Source organism: Panthera onca, chromosome D1 (genome assembly GCF_046562875.1).
Source record: "Panthera onca isolate mPanOnc1 chromosome D1, mPanOnc1 haplotype 2, whole genome shotgun sequence".
Taxonomy (NCBI): domain Eukaryota; kingdom Metazoa; phylum Chordata; class Mammalia; order Carnivora; family Felidae; genus Panthera; species Panthera onca.
The window spans coordinates 65,614,792-65,629,282 of NC_138348.1; positions in this window are offsets into that span (position 1 = coordinate 65,614,792).

Consider the following 14,491-nt stretch of genomic DNA (forward strand, 5'->3'; position numbering starts at 1 on the left):
CATGAAAAGATGTTCAACGTCGCTCCTTATCAGGGAAATACAAATCAAAACCACACTCAGATACCACCTCACGCCAGTCAGAGTGGCCAAAATGAAGAAATCAGGAGACTATAGATGCTGGAGAGGATGTGGAGAAAGAGGAACCCTCTTGCACTGTTGGTGGGAATGCAAATTGGTGCAGCCGCTCTGGAAAGCAGTGTGGAGGTTCCTCAGAAAATTAAAAATAGACCTACCCTATGACCCAGCAATAGCACTGCTAGGAATTTATCCAAGGGATACAGGAGTACTGATGCATAGGGGCACCTGTACCCCAATGTTTATAGCGGCACTCTCAACAATAACCAAATTATGGAAAGAGCCTAAATGTCCATCAACTGATGAATGGATAAAGAAATTGTGGTTTATATACACAATGGAATACTACGTGGCAATGAGAAAAAATGAAATATGGCCTTTTGTAGCAACATGGATGGAACTGGAGAGTGTGATGCTAAGTGAAATAAGCCATACAGAGAAAGACAGATACCATATGGTTTCACTCTTATGTGGATCCTGAGAAACATAACAGAAACCCATGGGGGAGGGGAAGGAAAAAAAAAAAAAAAAAGAGGTTAGAGTGGGAGAGAGCCAAAGCATAAGAGACTGTTAAAAACTGAGAACAAACTGAGGGTTGATGGGGGGTGGGAGGGAGGGCAGGGTGGGTGATGGGTATTGAGGAGGGCACCTTTTGGGATGAGCACTGGGTGTTGTATGGAAACCAATTTGACAGTAAATTTCATATATTAAAAAATAAAAAATAAATAAAAAAAAAAAAGAGTCTGTTTCTTGCTTTGTCTCTCTCTTACTTTTTTCCTTTTGCTTGTCTGCTCCATCTGTTCAGCTTTAAGTAACATGCAGAGCATTTATTCAAGTTTAAATATTTCTGTGACTGTTGGATAAATGGTGGGTCCCTCATGGGCTGACAGCCACAAGAGGGCGGAGTGGGACCACATCTGCTTTGTTCCCAGTGTGTTCCCAGCACCTAGCATAGTCCTAGAATACTATAGGCATCAAAAGTGCATAAGTTGCATGAGTAAAGAATGAATGACTAGAAGAGTTTTTTAAAGTATATTTTCAGATTAAATGGGGTCCTCACAACAGGACAGGGAGGCAGACACTATTGAAACTAAACGAACACACTATTTTCACTAAATGAAAAATGTGAAGATTGAAAAAATGAAAACTTCCATCCCAAGGTTCTTCACTTGAGTTACTTTCTTGTCATTTCCCTCAATTTCAGTTCCCTGTAGCCTTCCTTCAAACCTGCCTGGAAACCTGCAGTGAGCCAGCACCTGCCTCCTTGGTTTCTATATGTTTAACTCCCATTTCCCTCATCTGTGTTCCCTGCTATACTGTGAGCTCTGTAAGGTCAGGGACAGCGTCTTCCTGTCATAACTGCAGCACCTAGAACAAGGTTTTACCAAAAATACACATATAATATGAACAAGTATATGCATAATAAATAATAAATAGTCTGAATTTGAGTCTCAAGTCTGCCTTCTAGCAGCCATGTGTTTCTGGACAAGTCACTTAAACTCTTTGAGCCCAGTTTACTCATAGATAAAATGGGGATAATAATATTTCCTGGTAAAGCTTCTGTAAGGATTATCAATGCTGGGATGCCTAGAAGTGATCCTGACACCTAATTAGAACCCAACAAATGACGAATGCTTATTTCCCCTGCCCTGTTCAGCTGTAGGCACAGAGGACCTTCTGACCTATGTCTAGTCGCAGTGAAAGGAGGCCTTAGCACTCACAGGTAGTTTGGCCCAACTAGGGAAGGATCCGCAGAGACATTTAGGGACCACATTTAGTAGTAACTAAAACTGTCCCTTTGCCTTCTAGGACACGGAAGGAATGAGTACTGTCACCATGAGCACTTGCTCAGAGATTCCAATTTTGAACCCCTGCTCCTCAGAGGAAAAGATGCCAGCTGGGGCCACCAGCTTTTGGAGATCAAGGTGCAATGAGCTCAATGCCAAGTACTGTGGATGCATGAAGCACTCGAGCACTGGAGAGAGAAGCGAGCTTTTTATCTCCTAGCTTCCACTGCTTTACCTTCTAGGCGCCTGTTTTTCCACATTTCTTTCTGGTTTATACCACTTTTCCCAGAATGGAAACTTTCCTCTTCTTTCATTTTTTAATTTTTTTTTTTAATGTTTCTTTATTTTTGAGACAGAGAGAGACAGAGCATGAACGGGGGAGGGTCAGAGAGAGGGAGACACAGAATCCGAAACAGGCTCCAGGCTCTGAGCTGTCAGCACAGAGCCCGACACAGGGCTCAAACTCATGGACCGTGAGATCATGACCTGAGCCGAAGTGGGCCGCTTAACCGACTGAGCCACCCAGGCACCCCTCCTCTTCTTTCAGTTCACAAGGAGGCCTCCCCTCACCTGTGCCTATGTAGGCTGCTTGCCTTGGCTGGAGATTTGGGGAGGGAGGAGGGCTACACAGCACAGCACAGAAGCGGCTTCCAGTGGAATGGTTGTACTCCCTCACCACTCCCTTGAGGCCCTGCACCAGGGAGACTCAGAGACCCTTCAGGCCACCTGCTTCCAGCCTCTCTTGTCTCAACTTCTCCTTCCTCCTTTCTTTGCCCCTAACCTTACCCTGACAGTTGTCCTCACCTCATCCCCTATGCCAGAAACTCCTTATTTTTCTCCCTTTCTATCCAAAACTATAGAACCAAAGTTATCAAGTCACTGAAAGGAACAAAGAACCTGCCATTTAATATTACCTGCTCTCTTTAAAGGTATATGGGAATCTGTAAGTAGCAAAATATTTTCTGTGGGCACATTTAATAAACATCATATCCTCCTTAGTTGCAGCAGCTCTGGGATTCTACCTTGACCCATTTCTTATCATTAGCATCAAGGCCATTATAGCCACCCCCCCCCCTCCTGGCAGTGTCCAAACGCTGGCATTTAAGTCTCCAATACTAATGTAGCTCTCACTCAAAGGATACAAGAGCTACAATTCAATTTAGCATTTATAAATTGCCAGGTACTGTAAAAGCAGATTCAGAGTATTAAGCAAAATCGCTGCTCTTAAAGGAGCTGCATTCTAGACAGAGACAGGTATATACCCCTCTGGACTGGATATAATTTGCTTTCAGTTTTATGTGCCAATTCCCACAACCTAATTTCTTTCCTAGACACAGCTCTGAGGTCTGTTTTATTTCTTTTCTAGCTTGTCCCCATGTTTCTCTTTCTTTTTCAACATGAGGCTAGCTACCTTCAGACTAACTAAAAGAAAGGCTTGAATGGGAAAATAACACCCTTAATCTTGTATTTGCTTAATGTCCTATATTTAATAAAGAAATATTTATGTGCCTAGTAATCCAACTTTTCCCAGCCTTATCTTCTTCTATTACATAGAACAGATCCCCTTCTGTGGACCTCTGGAGTGTTGCAAGAGCAAGAAATAAACTTCTATGTTGAACCATTACACATGTGGGTCACACATGGCCATTACAGGCCATTACATGCCTGGACTGCACATACTAATTTTAAAACTGTTTGTCATACAAGGTAGAATGAAGTAAATGCTGGGTAGAGATATAAGTCATGTGCTTTGAAGGGCACATATGAAGAAATGATATTTTCTGCTTAATACTTATTGTTTAGCTTGTCAGATTTTATCCTCACAATAACAGTGCCCAGTATATTTTCTGTCCTTTGCTTAGGAGACTGAGATCAGAAAAATTAAGGAAGTTGCACATCACAAAGCTAACTTTAAATAGAAATAAGATACAAATTTAAGTGTAGCTTCAAAACCTATGTCCTTCCATGACACCATGTTACCCATTGTAGTGGAGGTCAAAGGTGACTTAACATGGATCTGGTATATGAACTGGGCCTGAGACAATACATAGTGGATAAACCCAAGTATCAGAGGCCATCTAAGATATTCCACTGATATCACATTCTTATGCAAATGAGCTTTGCATATGTGACCCAGAGTCATATCATGGTGGCTACAAAATTTGAAGCAAAACTTGTTTAATTCACAAAGCCACTTTCTGGAGAGATAATTAGTATTCTTGAGTGGAGCATGCATTTATCCTCTTCTACTGGGGACACAAGTCATTGGGATGATGAGCCCATCCACCATCTGTCTGGGTAAGTGATAACTGCCAAATACCAGGGGCTGAAGCTCTTAGCAAAGTGAGGACACTAGCAGCAGCAGTTGTCTTGAGCCTCCTCATATAGGAGAACTAATTAAGAGAAATAATTAGGCTTCCGCTAGATCCCAGTGGGATTCATTAAAGGAAAATCTTGTAAAATATTTTATCCCAGAACGTGTTTTTGGATCATCCAGAAGAGTGATTTAATTAGAAGATTAAAAACTCATTGAAGTAGATTCCAGAATGGAACTGTTTCTGTCAAAACAACATGTAGATCACTATCCCAGGGCGAAAAAGAAAAGAGAAAAAAAAAAACATGCCAGGCATCCTTTGCCTTTCTTTTTAATGGGCAGATGGCTGCAGTTATTCATTTCTTTTTTTTAATTTATTTTTTATTTTTTAATATTTACATCCAAATTAGTTAGCATATAGTGTGACAATGATTTCAGGAGTAGATTCTTTAGTGCCTCTTACCCATTTAGCCCATCCCCCCTCCCACAACCCCTCCCATAGCCTTCAGTTTGTTCTCCATATTTATGAGTCTCTTCTCTTTTGTCCCCCTCCCTGTTTTTGTATTATTTTATTTCCCTTCCCTTATGTTCATCTGTTTTGTCTCTTAAAGTCTTCATATGAGTGAAGTCATATGATTTTTGTCTTTCTCTCACTGACTAATTTCACTTAGCATAATACCCTCCAGTTCCATTCGCGTAGTTGCAAATGGCAAGATTTCATTCTTTTTGATTGCCGAGTAATATTCTATTGTGTGTGTGTGTGTGTGTGTGTGTGTGTGTGTGGTGTGTCTATACATATATATTCATACCATATATATATATTCCATACCATATATACACATATGTAATACTCCATTGTGTGTGTGTGTGTATATACATATGTGTATATGTACATATACATGTGTATATATATATATATATATATATATATATATATACATGCCATATACCACATCTTCTTTATCCATTCATCCATTGAGGGACTTTTGGGCTCTTCCCATACTTTGGCTATTGTTGATAGTGCTGCTATGAACATGGGGGTGCATGTGTCCTTTCAAAACAGCACACCTGTATCCCGTGGATAAATGCCTAGTAGTGCAATTGCTGGTTCATAGGGTAGTTCTATTTTTAGTTTTTTGAGGAACCTCCATACTGTTTTCCAGAGTGGCCGCACCAGATTGCATTCCCACCAACAATGCAAAAGAGATCCTCTTTCTCCACATCCTCACCAACATCGGTTGTTGCCTGAGTTGTTAATGTTAGCCATTCAAACAGGTGTGAGGTAGTATCTCATTGTGGTTTTGATTTGTATTTCCCTGATGATGAGTGATGTTGAGCATTTTTCATGTGTTAGTTGGCCATCTGGATATCTTCTTTGGAGAAGTGTCTATTCATGTCTTGTGCCCATTTCTTCACTGGATTATTTTGCAGTTATTCATTTCTTAAGGGCCAAGCATATAAGAGTAATTTTCACTGAGTCTTTCCTGCCATGATTAAACCACATCATTATTATAGATCTCAATACCTCCTCCCAGTGTTGCCAAACTGTGACATCATTGGGGACTTTAATCTCCAACAAAATTCAGGTGTAAGATCAGCCTTGAACTGGAGTTCTGTGTATCCCCTTCCAAATTATGAGCCAGACAAAAGCTGTGTCACATAATGTTAATGCCAACTCAGTGCCTGGCACATTGTGGTGTAACCCAGAGTCTAAACTGCTTCATGCAACAGAAGAATATACTTGAAATTTTCACGGGTCCCATATTGCCCCAAACTTTCAAATGCTACCTGTGAGTGAGGTTGGGGTCACAGTAATGGTCAAAATCCAAATTCCATTCTTTCTTGCCTCTGCTTGTATATGTAGAACCCCAACTTCTGCAAAAATAGTTTCAGAATATTTTTAAGAATGCCTGAGATATGTCTAACTCATGCAAAGCCAGGCCACTACCAAATGAGTGACATAATCTGTTTCCTCTTCCCACCCCTCTTCTTCACTTTTCAAAAACTTAGACCCAGAACCAATAGGGACTGAATGAGGAAACAAACTGAAATAGCAGACACCACACTATACTCAAACTTGCCCTTCCCAGTTTGCCACCAAGGCCTCCTAGTTGGGTCTAGTTTATCCAGACCTTTCCCCTCTTGGGGCAAGGTCTTTTTTAGAGGCTCCTCAGACCCTCAGGCAAACAGGCTTCTGATGAACCAGTCCCCTCCTAGGCAGCAAAAAACTTTCTCAGACTAGCCCAGGCTTACGTTCCTTTCAAACACTTACACAACATGTACCCTACCTTCATATCACTTATCAGAGCTCATGCCACTTATTTATTGTGTATTTAAGTGATTAAAATATGTGTCCCAGCACACCTGGCTGGCTCAGTTGGTAGAACGTGTGACTCTTGATCTTGGGGCTCTACGTTTGAGCCCCACATTGGTATAGAGATTACTTAGAAATAAAATCTTTAAAAAAATATGTGTGTCCCAACTAGACTATAATCTCCAGGAAGTGACCACGCACATTTTGCTCCCCACTGCTTAGCACAGAGCCTATCAAATACAGAAGTCATTCAGTAAACAGTTATTGAGTGAAAGGCTCAAGCTTGTAATGCTTCCTTGTTCCTCTCTCCTTCCCTGGTTTGTAACTGCTTATGCTGTAGAAGACTAGCTGGTCAGGCCAGGAATTACTGTAATGCAAAAGCGATTCCCCGTCTGCTAGAAAATTAAGCTTCTGCTTAAATTATTAGGCTTTATCACCTCCTATGTGCCATGCACCTTCTAAGCATAGTCTCTCATTCAATCCTCACAATAACACATAATAACACTATGAGGTAGATCTTGGTATTATCTATATTTTACAGAGGAGAGGACCCAAGCAGAGAAGTTAAGTAGATTGTTCAAATGCTAAGAACTAGTAAATGATAGAGCAGGCAGTCCAGCTACAACATCTGCACATGCTTTGATATGAAAAGTCTGCTACAGAATGGCCTCCCTAAATCTACTTGGCCACACCTGAATTGGCCCTGCTGGACAAGCCTATGCAGAATAAGAATTGAGGTCAGTTTGTTGGGAATTTTGTTTTGTTTTGTTTGGGGGGGGGGGGGGGATGGAGTTTTGTGGCTGGGAGGGGTTGAGGGCAGAGGTTGGTGCCAAAACCCAGGACCTCATGAATTTTAAAAGGTTATGGTGCAAAGATCTTTGGTTTTCTTAGACCCAAGACTAGGAGAAATGGTCATGGTAGTGACTATAACACAAAACCCCAGCATGGCACAACAGGGTTTTCCTAACATTGACAGTGGAGGAGCTCAGTGACAGTGGACAGTCTCCCATACCACCTACCATTCATCAGTAGAACCCACAGTGATGGCCCAGTGGCACATGGGCAGAGGTGAAGCCAGTCCAGCAACTGGCTAAGCAATGACACGGAGTTAGTCATGAATTCAAAGACAGTCTTGCCCATCTCCATCAAACTACAAAAGGACAAAAAGCATAGAAGGTCACATGTGGGAAGTTTTATGAGCCCAACCTACAAGTGAATCCTATTGTTTCCACTCACATTCCACCGCCTAAAACTCAGTCACATGGGCACATCTAACTGCAAGCCAGTTTTCATCCAGCACCACTCTGCAGTCTTGTCTACAAGAAGAGAGGGTGGAGAATTACATCAATTTCCATTTGGTGGTTGCCAGCATTGACAAATTTAAGAGGGGAAGAAAACAAATCTGTTCCTCTTACCTCCATGCCAGTGGAGCTACCAACCAAAGATGGAGTCGTTCACAGGTGTTACCACTAGATGGCTCTTTAGGCTCTTAGATTCCCCAAGTTTTGATCTGAGATGCTTTCCAGTGAAGCAGGACAAAAGGATTTTCTAGTCATCTGAACAGAGATATAAATGGCCTTCTTCTTCGTGGCCTCCCGCAAAGAATGGGTCTGGGCCTGCCTTCACTTTGGGAAGTTTGGCAACCGAGAGTAAAGAGAAGTCAGTGCTGTTGAGCAGAGCACGGAGGATGTCCACAGGAGGCAGAGACACGGAGCCCACAAGGCTTGGCCAGATCCCCAGTTCTGCCCTGAATGCTCAGGGGGATGTCACCTCACACTAACTCCGTTTCATCATCTGTGAAATAAAGACTATTATACTACTTTAATTTAATGCAAGCTTTCGACTTTTTCAAATGCTTTCACAAACACCCTCTACTTGGTCCCCATGACATCCCACCGAGGCCAGCATTAGGCATTACTGGTCCCATTTTGCAGTTGCGGAAACTAAGGGACTAAAAGGGAAATTAATTTGCCCAAGATCACAAGGCAACTGAGGGCAGATGCAGAACTTGTGACTTTTTCCACTGTTGTGTTCTTTGCCTTCTACATATTATTGCCAATGCTTTGCCTCCCTTGCTCTTCACTACGACATAAGGAAGTAAGCAGGACAAGTAATATCTCACTGCAAGTCTATGGGTTCCATATTTTTCTTACTCCTTCCGAGTCTATCTGGAGTACAAAGTTTATGATTATGAAATAAAAATTAAACAAGAAGAAGAAATGATTTCAAGCCCATCTAAAACTCGGCTACAAGTATGAGGAATAGAGTGGGACACCACTAAATAGCCAACAGGACTTTGGTCTTCCTCAGACTCCAGATGAAATGGAAAAAAGTTCACAGCTAAAGAAAGGATTGTATTGTCTGACCATGTGAGTTTCAGTTTCCACTAATATTTACTGATGCCTTGCACATGGCATAAACTATGCTGGCGACTGTTTATATTTTAGTTCATCTCACAGCCACCAGCAGAGACACCAGAGCCTTCATTTGAGAAAACGGATTCAAAAATGGTCACGTGACTGACTCACTCAGCACTTGTAAGTAGCAGGATTGGTTACATCCAAGGGTTAGAAATAACAATACCTACCCTTGCCTGGGAGTCAGCTCTGTGCCTGGCCCTTTGCCAGTAGCTATATACAGGATTTCTAATCATCAACCAACCCTAAAAAACAGGGAGTATTTGTATTCTCAATCTCCACATGAGAAAGCCAACACTTAGAAAAGTTCAATAATTCTACCAGTGGCAGGCATCCCTGGGAAAAGACAGAAGCAGAATTCAGCACAGGTCAGCCTGGGTCTGTCTCTAGTGCAGCGTCGGACCTCCAGGCCCAGGGTCACTCTTGTTGCACTTGTAATTGTTCCCATTTTCCACTATTTTCCAATTTGCTCTCAGCAGTTGCTGTGTGGTAACATACAGGAGCAAAGGTAAGGCCCTCGCACTGAATTGTGGCCCTGCCCATAGAAAGGATAGTAATTAAAGTCATGTTGCCGCACTTCCTGTTTCCTCATGCCATTGTGTGGGCAAGAATGGCTTTTCTTACAATGTTCTGGCAGCAACCAAGACCCAGGCCTGTGCCAAGGTGATTCAGATTCTGTCTGAGTTCTGGGCTACTGTTCAAATGTGTCCCGAGTTTCTCTCAGCCACTTCATCCCCGGCCATGCATTGAAGTCCTGTTGTTATGGACAGAATTGATTAAGAGATCAGGTTCTGAGCAGCATTCTGCACCCAGGACTCGGGTGTCCCCGGAGGCTCCCTGGGAACAGCACTGACCATCCACCTTCGGGCCCTCAGAGGGAGGACAGCTCCCCGCCAGGAAAAGGACGAGACACAGAAGCCAGGAAGATGCAGACTCCTGGCCAGCCGCTGCTGGGGGTCCTTTGTGGGGGAATTTGTTTTGTCTTCTAGGGTAAAGTCTCGCTCTGCCATTGCTCCTTTATGAGCCAGCTCGTGTGAAGGGACTGGTTAGTCACGGCTTCTGAGTCATTGTGGAGGGATGGGCCTTTCTCAGCACCAGAGCTTCCAGTGACCTTTTAAATCCCGAGATGAAAATCCTGGGGCTTCCAGAGCCCTTCCTCACTCGATGCAAAGAAGGGAGGGACTGAGAAGTTCAAGCTCTCTGCTGAGGCCTCTCTGAGCAGTAATGGTAACAATAATAGTTACTGTTTATGAGTGGTCTTTATACAATACTGGGCTCTCTATAGATGTCATCTAGTGCAGCCACAATCCTATGTGATATCGTCATTGCCATTTGATGGAATTAAAAACTGAGGTTCTGGTTTAGTAATCTGCCCAAGGGCACACAGCTACAGGGGAAAGGCAGGAATTAACAGTCAGCTCTGTCTGACTGCAGATCCTCCAAAGATGCCCCTAAACATTCAGACCCCCTGACTAATGTAGCCAGCACCCACCCTCAGTGAGCCCTCCCAGAAGGTGGGAATTGCAAGCTACAATAGGAACCATCACAGACAGGAACAGGAAATAAACCAGAAACATTGAGGGAGCCCCACCTTAAAAGTAAGGAGCCCAGTGGAACTTGGGTAGCTCAGCTGAGCATCTGACTTCAGCTCAGGTCATGATCTTGCAGTTCATTCAAGCCCCACATCAAGCTCACTGCTGTCAGCCTGTCAGCGCAGAGCCACTTTGGATCCTCTATCCCCCTCTCTCTGCCCCTCCTCTACTTTTACTCTCCCCAAAATAAATAAATATTAAAAAAAAAAAAAAAAAGGTAAGGAGCCCCAGTCTTAGTTAGCTCAGGCTGTTATAACAAAGTACCATAGACTGGGTGGCTGAAACAACAGACCTTTATTTCTCACAATTCTGGAGGCTCAAAGTCCAAGATCAGGGTGCCAGTGTGCTTGGGTCCTTGGTGAAGGAAGGCCCTTCTCCTCGTTTATGGACAGCTGTCTTCTTTCTATGTCTTCACAGGATAGAAAGAGAGTGAGCTAGCTCTCTGGCCTCTTCTGATAAGGACACTAATCCCATTCATAAGAGCTCCACCCTCATGACCTCATCACCTCCCAAAGGCCTTTCCATCCAAATATCACCACACTGGGGATTAATTTTCCATGTACAGATTTGGGTGGATACAAACATTCAGTCCATAACACCCACAGTTCAGAGAAGGGGGTTAAAAGGAAAAGCTGATGACCCAAGGAGATCCAAAGAAAGAGAAAGAAAGAAGGAAAGAGAAGAAAGAAAGAAAGAAAGAAGAAAGAAAGAAAGAAAGAAAGAAAGAAAGAAAGAAAGAAAGAAAGAAAGAAAAGAAAGAAAGAGGAGCATGTTGGGGCTGGATCCCTGAGGTTACATATGCCACAGCCAGTCCTGACCCAATGTTCCTGGGCTCTGGTCTTGAGAGAAGAGATTGCCTTCCCACATGAGACCTTCTCAGCAAATGGGAGCAAGTCTGTTCTTCTGAGTAGGATCAGTTCTCAGCGGTGACCCCCAGGGCCACAGCTACCTACACAGTACCTTTGTGCAAATCTGAAGAAGGAGAAGAAGAAGGAGGAAGAAGAGGAACAAGATGACAGCATCCCCTTCCTTGGGTACATAGCTCAGGGAGAGCAGAGAAAGCAAGGGCTTAGTCTGCATTCATCTCCTTAGCTGTTCAGTCTCTGCCATGTGTCTGATCTGTACAATTCCATGATCCTGAGTTGTATGACAGGCAATGATGGCAGCAGATTTATCAGACCCCAGAATTAATACAGTTCATGAATACAGGATATCTTTCCTCTTATTTGCATCCTCTTCAATTTCTTCCATCAAAGTTTTCTAGTTTTCAGTGTATGGATCTTTCTGTCCTTGGTTAATTTTATTTCAAATATTTTGTTCTTTTTGATGTTATTGTACATGGGATTATTTTCTTTATTTCTTTTTCAGATAGCTCACTGTTAGTGTTTAGAAACACAACTGATTTTCATATGTTGGTTCTGGTCCCTGAAATTTTATAAATTTTGTTTATTAGTTCTGGTTTTTTTGGTGGAGGCTTTAGGGTTTTCTACATATAAAATTACATCATCTGCAAAGCGAAACAATTTAATTCTTCATTTCTGATTTGGATGTCTTTTCTTTGTTTTTCTTGCCTAATTGCTTTGGCCAGGACCTCCAGTACTATGTTGAATAGGAGTGGTGAGTGGGCATCCTTGTCTTGTTACTGATCTCAAAGGAAAACCTTTGAGCTTTTCACTGTTGAGTATGATGTTAGCTATGGGTTTGTCACATAATAACTTTATTACATTCAGGTATATTCCCTCTGTACCTTTGTTGAAACTTTTCATCCTAAGACAATGTTGAATTTTGTCAGATGATTTTCTGCATCTGTTAATACGGTCATATGACTTTATTCTTCATTTTATTAATGTGGTGTATCACATTTATTGATTTGCGTATATTGAACCATCCTTACATCCCTGGAATAAATCCCACTTGATCATAGTATAGGGTCCTTTTAGTGTACTGTTGACTTCAGTTTGCTAATATTTTGTTGAGCATCTATGTTCTTCAGGGATGTTGGCCTATAGTTTTCTTTTCTTTTAGTGCTGTTATATGTCTATGGTATCTGGGTAACGCTGGCCTCGTAAAATGTGGCTGGCTAGACTGCATGATCAAGTAGGGCCACAGGTTGTACCTGTAGTTAGGTGGGATCACAGGTTGGATTTCATGCAAGGGCTGCTGGGTTTGCTCTCCTGTGGGCTGGGCTTGCTATTCAAGATATTTGATGGGGTGGGGCTGGAGACTATGTTTAGCAATCAACCTAGGCTCTGAGACTGGGCAAGGCAGATGCCCAGGCTCCCTAGTTGGGTAAGGCTACAAGCAGTGCTCTGCAGTTAGGCAGGGTTGCTGGCTTAGCCTCCTGCCCTAGCAGGGTGATGAACTGAGCTCTAAGCCTCCCTACAGTCTCTGGCCGGGCTCTCTTATTAAGCAGGGCTGAAAGCTATACTCAGTAGTTAGGCAGGTCTGTTAGCTTGCCACCCTGTCTGGGCAGGTCCATAGAATGGGATCTACAGCTGGGAACTCAAACTGGGCAGAACTGCCAACCAACCTCCCTGGCCAGACAGGGCTATTGGCTGGGATCTGCAGATAGGTAAAATCCCTGGCTGGGCTTTCCACTGGGGTGCCACCACCAGCAGGAATGCAATCGGCCAATCTACACACTAGCTGCTCTGAGCCTCCCCCTCTTCTAGGTCTCTAGCTAATCCCTGGAGGCCTAGCCCTGAGGGAATCACTAATTGCCTCGGGGATGAGGTAAGATCAAAGTGGACCTCCTGGGAAGCATCCCAGAATGCTAGAGGAGCTGGATGTCCACCTAGGGTTCTCTTTTCCCTTAGGAAAAACTGTAGGCCCAGGGACACCCTCTAGGTGGGGTGCTGTGCTGGCCTGGGAGAGGGGTGATATAGTCAAAGTGAAACAGCAGCTTACTCATAAGGTCTTAAAGACAAGTGTGACTTGGACTTGGATGTGTGTCAGGGGAAGAACAGGATGAGAAGGACATGTGAGACATTCAGGGTTGTTACTCTGTGAATGATGGTCCCATAAGAAACAGTATTCTTATCCCAAGGCATCTTTGAGTCTACTTAAAGAAGTGCTGTAAGTGCTGAGAATTTGGTAGCAAGGAAGGACAATAGCAAGGAGGGCTAGAAATCCGTTCTCGTGATAAATATTTGAGTCCCTGAATGTCAGATGGTCCCAGATGGTATAACAATGAACAGGACACACAGGGCCTGCACACACAAGCCTAAAGTCTAGTAAAGAGGAAGGGTGCCAGCCCTAGCTGGGCATCCTAATAGACCTCCAGACCCAGCTGAGCTTCAGAGGGAGACAGAGAAAAAACCATGTCATACAGACCAAGTACACGCCAAGGAGAGTAGACAAAAGGCTGTACCATCTTGAGCATGCTTGCCTGCTTCCCCACCCCCACCACGGGGTACCAAGGTGGCCATTAGACCACCTTTTGTTGAAGAGCAGATTCCCCATGCACAGTCAAGATAGATTCTTACTGGTCCGGATGCTGAATATTTGCAGCTGAGTGCAGCTGGATGGGGTGAAGTTCAACAATAGTAGTTGAACTACTGTGGAGTAGTCCAGCAAGTAGTGGAGACAACACTTTACCAGACATGCTTTATTCTGACCAAGGCTGAGGCAAGGAAGGGGCTACTGAGAGCCCCTCCCTCAAATTATGGACAGCTTCCAGGGTTTTTGTTACATCTATACAAAGTCCCTTTCCTAGTATTCCCTGCAATTAAATGAAATAAATGTGGTCTGATTATATAGGTCTTGTTTAAGCACAAAAAAACACATTATGGCATAATAAATAGGATTAATTTTAGTTGCCATAGAGTTCATTATTTTATTAGTTTTCCTAGGGCTGCTGTAACCAAGTACCACAAACTGGGTGACTTAAAACAACAGAAATTTATTATCTCACAGTTGTGGAGGTAGAAGTCTGAAATCAAGGTGTCGGTATGGCTACACTGTCTATGAGGATGCTAGAGGAAGATCCTTCC